The sequence below is a fragment of the Ursus maritimus genome, unplaced genomic scaffold (genome assembly GCF_017311325.1).
Source record: "Ursus maritimus isolate PB19 unplaced genomic scaffold, ASM1731132v1 scaffold_6, whole genome shotgun sequence".
Taxonomy (NCBI): domain Eukaryota; kingdom Metazoa; phylum Chordata; class Mammalia; order Carnivora; family Ursidae; genus Ursus; species Ursus maritimus.
In genome coordinates, this window is record NW_024426774.1 from 29,983,937 (window position 1) to 29,996,800 (window position 12,864).

Sequence of the window (12,864 nt, forward strand, 5' to 3'; positions counted from 1 at the left end):
CAAGACTGTATCTATCTATCTATCTAATCTATTAACCAGAATTATCATCCCTTGTGATCCACGAAGAACCATGGAATCAGAAAGATTAAGTGGTTGGCCCAATGTCACCCAGCTAATAAGGTAGAGACTTGAACCTCAGTCTACCTGATTCCAAATCCCTTGACTTTGTATCTCCTGAAAGTTGTCTAGCTCCCTAACAGGCACTCCATGGTTTGTACTATTTGATTGTTGAAATATCACCAGGAAAACTTGGCCCAGAATTGAATAAAACACTGGAGGCAAAGCTATTGCAAGTTGAACTTGTAATGCTGGTACGAACTGGCTTCATAAAGATTGTGAGCGGATTCTAGGCAGGTCTATCAGAGAAAGACAAGTCAGACCTACTAAAGTAACCAAAACACTTAGGGTAGGGGGTAAAGAATACAAGAAGGGATGCCATGCACTGATGTCCAAGTTTGGATACAGGGAAAGAATGGATGTGGCACACTGGTTTGGATGTAGGCCCAGGGCAAACTGATCTATTCCAGCAATTCTAGCCCAAACCCTGGATTTCAATAAGGGTAGCCTTGGTGGTTATCTCCCGAGGAAGTCTGACAAAATGGAATAGACAGACTTTGTATATCTGAAGCCAGAATACAGAATCTTTGTTCACTGAGAATCTTTACACATGTTACCTTCTTGTAACATTTTCCCTAACTCCTCCCTGGTATTTCATGTTTATGTAATATTTACCACATGGTATTATAATGATGTGTCTACATCTGTCTTCCCCACTAGACCATCAGCTACTCAAGGGCCATAATACAATCTTCTAGAAATATCATACATATGTCACTTCTTCCCAAACTGATCTAAAGACTGGATGCAATTCCAATAAAAGCCAAAGTGAATTGTTGAAAAGCTTGACCAATAATTCTCAAATTTATATGGAGATGCAAAGACCTAAGAATAAAGAAGGCACTCCTGAAGGGGATGATCAAGTAATAAAGACAATGTTGTTATGGTACAGTTATCGACAAATCGCCCAATGGAATAGATTAAAGAGAAGAGAGAGGAGAGAGGAGGTGGGTCCTTGAGATACAAAGGAGAAGACACTGCAAATCACTAAGGAATCAAGGAATTCATCAATAAATGGTGCAAGGCCATTGACAGGAGAGAGGAGCAGAGAGGATAGACATTAAACAAACAGAGAGAGTAGAGACGGGTGCGTCCTTGAGATACAAGGAAGAAGGCACTGCAAATCATGAAGGAAACAAGGAATTCATCAGTAAATGGTGCAAGGCCAATTGGTTTTCTATATGGAAAAGAATCCCTGTAATCAGATACTGCTTCAAACCACGCGGAAGTGTCAAATTCTAGTGGATTTAAGACTTAGATATAAAAGGCAAAACTCTTAAAATTTTTGAAGACAATGTAGTAGGACATCTCTAGAACCTGAGAGTGGTGACAATTACTTTAAAAATACAAACTACAGGGGCACCTGGGCGGCGCAGTTGGTTTAGTGTGCGACTCTTGGTTTTGGCTCAGACCTCGACCATGAGATCAAGTCTGCTTGAGATTCTCTCTCCCTCTCCCTCCGCCCCTCCCACTTATGCACACACAACTCTCTCTCTCTTTCTCTAAAATAAATAAATATTTTTTTAAAAAGTACAAACCACAAAAGAAAAAAAGTAATAAATTCTGCTACATTCAAATTAAGAACATCTGTTTAACAATAGATCCCATGATGAAAGTGATCAGAAACCCCACAAACCAGAAGATAATTTGCAACATGTATAACCAATAAAATGTACATAAAGACGATTTATTCTTTTTATCTTCAAAGCCCAATAAATAAATGAGTAAAACCCAGTACAAAAATGAACAGAGGGTAGAAACAGGTTCACAGAGCAGGAAACATGAAAGGCCTACAAACACATGAAAGAACAGGCTCATTAGTAATTGAGGAGACACTAAGACACTATTACTTTTCACCCAATGGATGGGCAAAAATTAAGAAGTCTAAGATTGTCAAAGTCTTGGTGAGGGTGTGAATCAACTGGAATTTTTACACACTGTTGGCAGAAGTCAACTGGTCCAACTACCTGGGAAAAAATTAATTGAACATTCACATACTTTATAGCCTAGCAGTTCTACCCTAAAGAAATTCTCGTACACATGCCCAAGATTCATGTGATTCTAAGTACAAATCCTAGAGAAGCTCTTGCACAGCATTTACATTCTTAGCAACATTGTAATAACAACTGGAAACAACCCTTGTCCGAAGTGGCTAGAGAATGAATAAACAATGATTTACTCAGACACAATAAAATGTGAAAAAAGCAAGTGGAAAAAAAGACTGGGTATAGTATAATACCATTTTAATTAACCAAGCAAAATTAAATAATATACTATTTGATATTGTATACATATGTGCTGACTTATTTTTTAAACCAGGCATTCATAGATTTCAAATTCAGAATGTTGGTTACTTCTAGGGGTTTGCAGGGCATGATACAGGAAAGGAGTCCACCAGCGGAAGCAATGGTACTAGCCGTGTTCTCCTCAAAGTAAAGCTCACAGGTACTCCTACTGCTATTATGTCATCACTTAACTGTGCGATATTCACATTCTTTTGCACATATAAACTATTACATAATAATAATAAAAGGGAAATCTGGTGGCCAGGCTTTTCTAAGAACACAAAAACAAGATCCTTCCAGTAATGCTATGATTCTGCCTGTGCTCACAGAGTCGCCAGGATCCAATGTCAGAGGTAGACAGGGCAGCGAGGTCATTCAGCCCATTCCTGTTTTTACAGATGAGGAAACAAGCTCAGAGAACACAGGACACTACTCCATGATCACCTGACAAAGGCAGGAGCCAAATCCAGGTCTTCTGACACTTCCTGCCTTGGAACCAAGTCCCTGGGCAATACCCTTCCCTTTGTTGGATAATAAAAAGAAAGGAAAACTCCAATCTTCTTTATCTTTGCTTCTCTGAGACTGGCACAAGGTCTGACAATGTATGGGCCCTCAATGTTTTTGTTAACTATATATCACAGAATTCTTGACGGATTGTCCACGGGGTATCTCCAGAAGGGATACCAAGTATTTTTCTCTCCTGGGTCAATGCCTTCAAGCCAAGATTCCTGGAAGGGAAACAGAAGGCGCGATCGGTGATGTGATTCCTGCAGTAGCCATGGACGCACTTCCCAGCAGCCCAGCTTTGCGTGACTGACTCTTTAGCTTACGGTGTAGAATTCAGGAGAAAGGAGCCAAACCCAATGAATGTGTCTTTGTTGCCTCTGAGACAAGGAGTTGCCAGGATCTGTGGTTTGGCTGTGGAATGAGCAGTGAAGCACTTTCTCTTCCATTATATCTGCATAAAAGACTGGCTGATCCCATGCCAAGTTATTAAGTTCCTAGCAAGGCAAGGGGTTACCATGTTAACTTCGCTGATGGCATCTTCAAACTTCAGGGTTCCCTAGTTGATTCTGTGTGGTGAGAATTCCAGGTATCATTATTCTTCCTCCCTTCTTGTTTCTAGACCTTCCCTATCACCAGAAGGCTGAGCCAGAGTCCTTGTGTGTGTGAAATTAGCAGTCAGCCTCCTTCTCCAGCTCCTGTCTAGAAGAATGCTCAGCAAAGTCTCTTAAAGCAAAGCTTATAGGAGTGGCCTCCCCTGAGTGATGTTAGGGTCCAAGGCGTCTCAGGGTGCCTGGGTTTCCTGGCTGCAGTTAACAGTAGCCAGGATAGCTGACTTCACCTCAACACCTTCTGGAGAGCATGGGTTGACAGACCCAGAATTTCAAGTCTTCCCATCCAGAAACATATCTCCTCCTTTATTCAAAGCTCCCCTCAATAAAGCATCTTGTTTTCTTCACCAAATTCTATTCATTTCTCAATTACTATATTCCTAGGTATGTTCTGTTTGGGGTGACTCGGGGCAACAATCTAACGAGGGAAGATAACAGGCTGCTTCTGCACCAAGACACCTGCTGGCTGCTAAGAGCTCCGATAATATTAGCCAGGATGACCACTCTTCATTTACTGAAAAAAAAACCCTTCTATCGTGAAGAAGCACCATCTTCCTGCAGATTGGGTTTAGACCGGGTGCTTACTTGTAAGTTTCTGGTTTGTACAGATCTTCCCAAGAGTCCTTAGACTGCTCACTGTAGTGGAAGCCAGAGCATGGTTCCTCATACTACAGCAATGCCAAGAGCAGATGTCACCACTTCGGCTGGTCACCGTCTTTGACCCAGGCTGCCTTAGTTACCATGCATAGAAGGGGCTATGGGCAGGTGGCAGGAAATGCTTGATTCTCAGCTGAGCTCCCTGGGCTTGCTGTAAAGAGCAGGAGCTTCAGCCACAGTTCTTGGGTGGGCCAATGCCCTCCCTCTGCAGACCAGTGAGGCTTTCTAATTTGCATTGCCTCTCCTGGGCCTTCAGGATGCATGGGCTCTCTGGCTTTGAAGCCAATTCTACTTGGGTCTGTAAGGCGTAATTTACAGATGATGTGTGTGTTTGTGCTTTTTGTTGAGTTTTTAATTCCAACACATTTGGGCTTGAACTTCTGTTTTTTCATATTACTGATCTGATTTCACAAGAAATACCATCAAGGCATGTACAGAACTCCTGTTATGTGCAAGAGGAAGTCGCCATTTGGTAGACCTAGGAATGCAAGTGGCAGGCAGGAAGAGGCAGGGTTTCTAAGGCTGGGGGAGGCTCCCTAAGCTGCCCGCCAGCACCTTGCCCTGCCCTACCCATGCTTGGCTCTTTTGTCTTTTGAAGAATGCAAAACAGCCGACTCCTCCTAAACTGCTTTAATCTGTTTCATTCATAATTCCACAGAAAAATTCCTTGTAATTCACAAAAATAACAGAGTTCTTGCAGTATTTTATTATTCAAAAGTATCAGACATCAGGGTGGAAAGTGGAAAGAATATTACATATGGATTCTAAAGAGCTATGCTCCAGTCAGACCTTACTAAGACCACCTACACGACCTTGGGCAGGTCATTTGACCTCCCTATGCTTCATCCCATCTGAAAATGGGAACAGTAATACCCACCTTATAAGATTGTGGTGAGGCACAGATGACTTTGCCAAGAGTTGTACAAATGCTAGGTATTATACTTTTACCCTAAGAATAACAATAAATGTACCATAAATATCTTACTTCAAGACAACAATTATTTAGTTAGTGCTTATATGCAGACAGAATATGAGCGGTTCTGGTAACACTAGAAAATGACAACAACAAAAACAATAATAATACTGGTTCATGTTTATTGAACAAAAACTACCTGCCAGGCACTTTGCTAAAGCCTTCATATAAAATAGCTCTAATCTTCAGGCAGGTAATATTATTCACCCATTTTTACTGAAGGAAAAAACCATGTGCAGCAAGTTTTAGTAACTTTGCCAAGGTCACAAGGCTTCTAAGTGGCAGAGCTGTGATTCAAACACAAAGTGTCACGTCTTGAGCCTTGCTTGTTTCAAGAAGTTTCCAAACTATCATGAAAAGTGAAACATATTTGCAAATAAGACATAGTCACCAAATAAATAAATAAATAAAAATTTACAAATAAAGAAAGAGAAGGTATACCACGGGTAATACCACTGATTACCCCAATATGTGCTTTGTTTCCTGGCTCTGGGTCTTTGTGCTCACACCTTCCTTTGTCTGGAGCACCTTTTTCCTCCTCTATTTGTCAAAATACTCATACTTCAAGGCACAGATAACACGCTACTTTCTCCATGAAGTCTTCCCAAACTCTCAGTTCTCCTTCTCTCCCTCTGGCTCTTTGTTTATAAGTAGAGGAGGGAAAAGTGTCCTAGACAGAGGGAGACAGGGGCAAAGAGGCCCAGAGCCAGGAGACAAAGCATATATCTGGGTAATATATTTTGTGCAGCTGGGATATAAAGGAAGACATGGTTAAAAGTAGGGACTGAGGGGCGCCTGGTGGCTGTCAGTTAAGCATCTGCCTTTGGCTCAGGTCATGACCCCACGCTCCTGGGATCAAGCCCTGTGTAGGGCTCTTTGCTCAGTGGGAAGACTGCTTCTTCCTCTTCTTATACCCCTCAGCCCTGCTTTTGCTCTCTGTCTCACTCTGTTCTCTCTCTCTCAAATAATAAAATCTTTAAAAAAAATCATTAAAGTAGGGGCTGATAATTGTCTCCTAGTATCCATTTGCTCTTCTTCCATTTGTTAAGAAAATCCCAATTTTATCTTGGCACATGGCTACCCCAGCTAGAGACTACAATTCCCAGTCTCTCTTGCAGCTAGGCATGTTCGTGTGACAAGGTCTGAGCCAATGGTGCATGACAGGCTACTAAAGCGCCGTGCTAATATCCTAAAGACCAAGACCCCTACCCGAGATTTCCCTTGTTCTTCCTCCTGGATGCAAATGGAAATAAGTACAGCCTCAAACTCAGAGCTGCCCACCACACCTGGACACTCACTTCTAGACACATGACAAAGGAAGAAACTTCTCTCTTATTTATGTCAGGGTACTTTGGCTTCTTGTGCAACCTCCAGAACCACAAATTTCTGCTGTCCACATCCTAATTAATACAGAACCCACCTTTCCAGGGTCCTGATTCCAAGCTAAATATTTCAAAAATAGTTCACAGGCAATAGGAAACCTTTTTTTTTTTTTTTTAACTTGAAACATCTGTATCCACAGAGTGACCTGGTGGCATGGTTTATCTTTCTTAAAGAGCATTAATGCATTAATGGTGAACCTTTCTATCAACTGAATTTCAAATTATGTTAGCTACAGCTTGAGGTCAGAACATGTTTGCCTAGATCACATGGGAGAGGGCTGTACTGGCTTTATTGAGAGTTTTGCTTTCAAGACTGTAGAAAGGGAAGAGGTAATACATAGAGAGGTGAGGAATATGTGTGGCTGAGACAATTCTACCAAGGAACTATTCGCCCTTAGGCATCAGTAAAGTGCTATTCCCAGTTATTCTGGAATAGGGTTTTTCTAAGGAGGGCAAGATCTACACCACTGGTACCCGGCTAACATCCACCATTTTACATCTTCCATGCAGAACACAGTAAGCAATTAGATTGAGACCTACAATAAGATCTCATCTATGTGTTTTTTAAAGAAATGGGTATTTCAGACAAATAAATTTTTCTGATATCTGAAGCTTAAGTTCTCAACTGTTTTGTCATTGGCCAACAATTAACTTTGTGCTATCGTTCCCAAGAGGGTCATAAACATAACCGAAAACACATGTACTAAATTGGTGGCAGTAATTATCAGAAGATGGGTGTCTAAATAATCCAGAACAGGCTTGCTTATCCTTTTTTTAATTGTCATCATAACAGAAACACAAAACAAGTGTTTTCTAGAGAATCTGGTGTCAATCTATAGTTCTCCTGTTTGAGAAATTCAGGAAAAAATCCAACATGTTGAGGCATGTGGTCTATCAACCAATCATTGGTCTTTCATAAATCTTGCATTCTAAATATATGTTCAGGATATTATTCAGCATGTGTTGCATATTAAATATTTCTACTACACAGACTTATTCCTCATGGATCTCTGGTGAGGGAGAAAAACTTTAAATGTAAAGCAAAAATGTGTAGTTCTCAAGTTACACCTACATCAAATCACGAAAAGGTCAGGATACTATTACGTGAAGATAAAACAGTCCGTTGATTTACAGGGCACTTGCATTCCTGGAAAACTCAATGTATTTTATTACTGTGTAAAAAAGTATTTGTATTTCTATGTAAAATGGAGTTCACATCTAGGTTCAAGCAATTACAAGTGGGTTTTTTACACGAATGTGCGGTGAGATTAGAAAGTCGTGTGGGAGGCGTAACAGTGTTTGTGATGTTCAGGAACATGCTGCACATGGCAGGGTGACCAGCATCCCTGACCCCACCCACTAAAAGCCAGTAGCACCCCCATCCTCTTGGAAGTAAAGACTCCCCAAATTTCAAAATGCTCCCCTAGGGGGCAGTAGCGCTCCCACTGAGTACGACTGTCAGAGCGCCAAACTTCCGTAACTCACTTCTTGGGGCGTATCCCACTGCACTGGCAGGAACTCAGCAGGGGCGTGGGCATTAGAAAGCTGGCACAGGGGATGTGTTTAGACAAACTGCTCAGATCCACCAGGCGCTGAGCCTGTGCGTCCCACCCTCCCAGGGAAAGGCTTCTCTGCCTCACTGAACTGACACTGAAAGAGGCTGCACAGTGGAGCATTCTCACTTTGGGTAAACCTTCTCTGCACAGAGCCCCACAGCCCTGGGTGGAGGAGGCAACTACCCAGGTGGATTTCAGCAGCTTTGTTAGTGAGCGTAAGTAATGCAGGCCCTGGCCCCGAAAACTCTTTTTTCACAGCCTAAGGGAGAGCTGGGCAGGCGATGGGGATGTAAGGGCAGTGGGGGCTGGAAGGTGAGAGGTCCAATTCTGATAAGAGAGGTGGGCCCAGAGGGCAGAGAGACAGTGTGGACATGAGATGCCAAATCTAGAAGAGTTAACTCGTGTCCTTTAAGGTGAGGGCATTGGTTGTGTACTCTGCCCTCCTGTTCCAGGGACAGACATGGGTGGCCTATGTACAGGGAATATTTGCAGACAGGAAGTCAAAGGAAAGCAGAAGAATCTTGCAACCCAAGCTCACGAAGAATTAACTCTCCAGTTAACTGTAACTCTACAAATAGCCTCATTTAACTGAAACCATGTCATGTCAAAGATTCAAATGTCTTCTAAACTGAGCATACATGTCTGCATGTCCTCAGGAAGGAGGGGACACAGGCCTAGAATCTCAAATAGGGGAACAGCTGTGAGGTGCCTGTCTTCCATGTTTTGCTCTGTAGCCACATTTCCGACTCGACTGCTGCCCCTGGCACTCATTCTGCTCTGCTCAGTCTAGTCCCAAGGGGTCAGAGCTGCTCTCCTGCCTCCGTGCTGATAGTCACTCAATCCCACCTCACCCTGGGAATCAGACAAGGCATTACACATGGCGGAGGGGAGAGCAGCTGCCTCAACTAGTGCATGAACTAGAACCCCCAAAAGGAAACTCCACATGCTTTAAAACCAACAACAAAAACCTTGAGCAGGAAGTGACTTGTCAAAAGAAATATAAAGCCATTAGACTGTTGAGTTTCCAAAACTCCTTGTGTCACCTGTAACCTTTCAAAAAATACTTCACACTATAATTTTTTAAGGCAATTCATTTTTGAGATGGAACTATAATAATATGGAAAGATCTCTAAGGCATATTAAGTGAAAAATCCAAATTGCAGAACGATATTTTTAGTATGATCTCATTACGTGTATCATTTAGATCAACCTTACTTATTAGGTCGTCTAGATCTTCCATATTCTTGTTTATTATTGTCCACTTGGTCTATTTTTTAAGATCTATCGGTCAATTCATAGAAAGACAAAACTCATTTTATAGAAGGTAAAGGGGAGGGGTCTATTCCAGGTTACACAGGCTGGTACTTCCTCTTAATCTTTAAAGCCCTTTACTTTTTTTTCACTGTGCTCAAGATTTTTCATTTATAGCCTCTACTCTATATTCAGCAGTGTCTGTTTTCCTTCACGTTCCTTCAAATATAGCTTAATTTCAATCCCAGGGTTTTTTGTTTGTTTGTTTGTTTGTTTGTTTTGGCTTTTTAAAAAAATTCTGGGCTCTGTGCTTCTTGGAGAAGATAGATGTTTGGCAGATTTCTCTATTTCTTTTAATATAATTGGTCTATATAGATATCCTATCTTCCCTTAAATCTTACTTCATAATTTATATTGTACCTGTTTACATTTCAGCAACTTTTGTTATTGCCATCTATCTCCCTGATCTTTTGTATCTCTGCTTTGGGCTCTTGATTTGATTACTTCTGAAATTAATTCCAAAGTATTTTGTCATAATTTTTAAACAAACTTTATTTTTTAAGGAAGTTTTTGAAGTCCATATCAAAATCAAGTGGAGAGTACAGAGAGTTCCCACATACTTCCCGCCCCTGGCATGCAGAGCCTCCCCCACTATGAACATCCCACACCAGAAGTGGTACATTTGTTATAATTGATGAACCTACACTGACACATCATTATCACCCAAACCCCACAGTTCAGAAGTTACTTTTGGCAGTGTACATTCTATGGGTTTTGACAAAGGAATGATGACATATAGCCACCACTACGGTATACAGAACAGTTTCATTGTTCTAAAAACCCTCTGTGCTCCACCTATTCGTCTCTTCTACCCCACCAGCCCCTGGCAACCACTGATCTTTTTACTGTCCACCATTTTGCCTTTTCCAGAATGTTATATAGTTGGAATCATACAGTATGTAGCCTGTTCAGATTAATGAATATAAATAATATGCATTTCAGGTTCCTCCAAGCCTTTTCATGGCTCATAGTTCATTTCTTTTTAGCACTGAGTAATATTCCATTGTCAGGATACACCACAGTTTATTTATCCATTCACCAACTGATGGCCATCTTGGTTCCTTCCAAGTTTTAGCAATTATGAATAAAACTGCTATAAACAGCTGTGTCCAGGTGTCTGTGTGGACATAAGTTTTCAAATCATTTCGGTGAATACCAAGGAGTGGGATTGCTGGATCATATGGTAAGAGTATGTTTAGCTTTCTCAGAAACCACCAAACTGTCTCCCAAAGTGACTGTACCATCTTGCATTCCCACCAGCAATAAATGAGAGTTCTTGTTGCTCCACATCCTCTCCAATATTTGGCGCTGTCAGTGTTTTGGATTTTGGCCATTCTAATAAGTGTTGCGTTGTTTTATTGTCATTGTTTTTATCAGCAAGACTGCAACATTTGTTCTGGAGTGTATACTTTGCTTGATATTGGTTTCTCCTTTTCCTTTCCTTTTTTTTTTTCTTGTAACATCTTTGTATATTACATCCTTTTTTATTATATTTTATAGAAATAGGTGATATTTTCCTGTATCAGCTTTCTGCTTTCTTACTCATGTTACTTCCCTAAGTCAAGCACTTAGGCTGAAAATGACAACATAGAAGGAAAGGGGAAAATGAGGCCCCTGGTGTTCCTCTTCTTCTCAGGCCCCCCTTACTCATCAGAAAGCCAAAGGTAGAGAGCAGAGGTAGAATGTATACACATCAAGAAGTTAAGTGCAAACAGCTCAGTTAGTTGTGTGCAGTGCTTCTACTGTTCTGGTTAAAACAAAATAATATATGTGCATGTGCAAGCTACAAAATGTGAATTGTGTAATTTCAGTGATTATGCCTATAATTTAGATGCTCTTATAGTCAATAGTTTATAATGGACATTAAACAATATAAAGATAAATGGTAAAATTCATGCTAGTAATATTAAATTTTAATTTTTCTCTGCTTAGAATAACATTAAATAGTAAATGAAAAACATCATACTGGTCAAGAGAACACAGGAAAAAGGAAACACTTACAGTTTAGGACCTTGAAGAGTACTTTTCCCCCGATTTTTGAAGAAGGGCCTTGCATTTTCATTTTGCAGTGGGCCCAAAAAATTATGTAGCCAGCCCTACCCAGGAGGTTAGTGCTAAAAAAGACCTTAGAGATTATCTAGCTCAATCTCCTCATCAAACAAGGAAGATGAGGCCCAGAGAGATGAAGTAACATCTTGCTTAGGAAATTGAAAGGGAAGGGTAGAACGAGAGGAACTTCCTCCAACTCAGACCTTGAGGAGTGAACTGGGGCTTCACTGAAACGTGCTAAATCCTCAGGGACCCACCCCTCTCTGCTCTGTCCCTGTCTAGGTTCTCTGGCACCCAACCCCTCCCATGACGATCCTGGTGTTCCCAGAGCCAGCCTTGTCTCCAGGGTTGGAGGATAGTGGAGCCAAACTCCTACATTCTGTGTGGCTGCTGCATATTGTAGCCACATTCCCACCATCCTGGATTCCTCACTAGGCATCACTCCCATACATTCAGCAGCCAAACAAGACCTTATGCCACTGTCTGAGTCCCCTCAGCTCTGGGCACCTGGGGACTTTGAGTGGACCTACCTTCTATTCTCAGGAACATCTGGCTTCTAAGAAGTCCAGAAAACCTTTAAAGTTTCGAAATCAGCTATGAGAGGTGGAATTTAGGGGAGCATGAGGAATTCTGATACAGTGTCCAGAACCTTCCTGCCTTAGACCAATTTCTTCCTTCCTATGAAGGAAACATGGAGGGGAGAAAAAGAGAGCACTAGGAGAACCGAGGTGGGAAAGATGTGTATTTTCCTACTGCCCTAGTGACATTCTTGCTGTAAGGCTTGGAAATGCTGACTTTGAAAGACTTAACAATTTCTTCCCAAGACAACTGACTAACTCATGTAACGAGTCTTTTTTCAGATGTCCTGTCTTCTAATAGTCCAGCCAGCACCCCTACCACATACACTCACGCACGCTTTATTTTCACTTCTTCAAGGAATAGGAAAATAGGCACTTTTTCTCAAATTACAGTGAGGTAATTTTACCCTCCCTTACAGCCCTAGAGCCAAGGAATTCCCAAAACACAGCAGAGCGATGTCTGAAAGGACACCATGTACCAGTTCATTGCTTTGGGTGTAACATGATTTCTGAACTCCACCCTGCCTTCCCGCCACCTCCATTAAAACCCTAGAAGGATATTTTCTTCGAGTGTTATCCTTCCTGGGACTTCTTCGTGTTGCCTGAAAAGTATTTCTTTTTAACAAAAACACTTTGGCACAGGCCATGGCTTGCTGTGGGGTGCAGAAGCAGATTGGGACCCTGGTTGCATAGCAAGGGAGAAGGGCCTCCCACCCCAGGCCCAACATTCTCTCTGCCAGCTTTCCGGCCCTTCACGCTTTCTCAGGGAATGTTCTTTCCCCGGCCACCAGCCACAGGTTTTACAAAGGAAGACCACAGCCTTTGCTTCCCGGCTGTGGGG

The 12,864-nt window shown here is 41.7% G+C and overlaps 1 long non-coding RNA gene across 1 annotated transcript in view; it reads right to left on the reverse strand.

Moving 5' to 3' along the window:
- LOC121100990 overlaps positions 1 to 11,904 on the reverse strand; it is a 32,165-nt gene extending 20,261 nt beyond the window's left edge. The window contains exon 1 of the long non-coding RNA XR_005832805.1: positions 11,398 to 11,904. This is a non-coding gene — a long non-coding RNA (uncharacterized LOC121100990). The remainder of the gene's footprint in view (positions 1 to 11,397) is intronic.
- Positions 11,905 to 12,864: the final 960 nt, after the last annotated feature.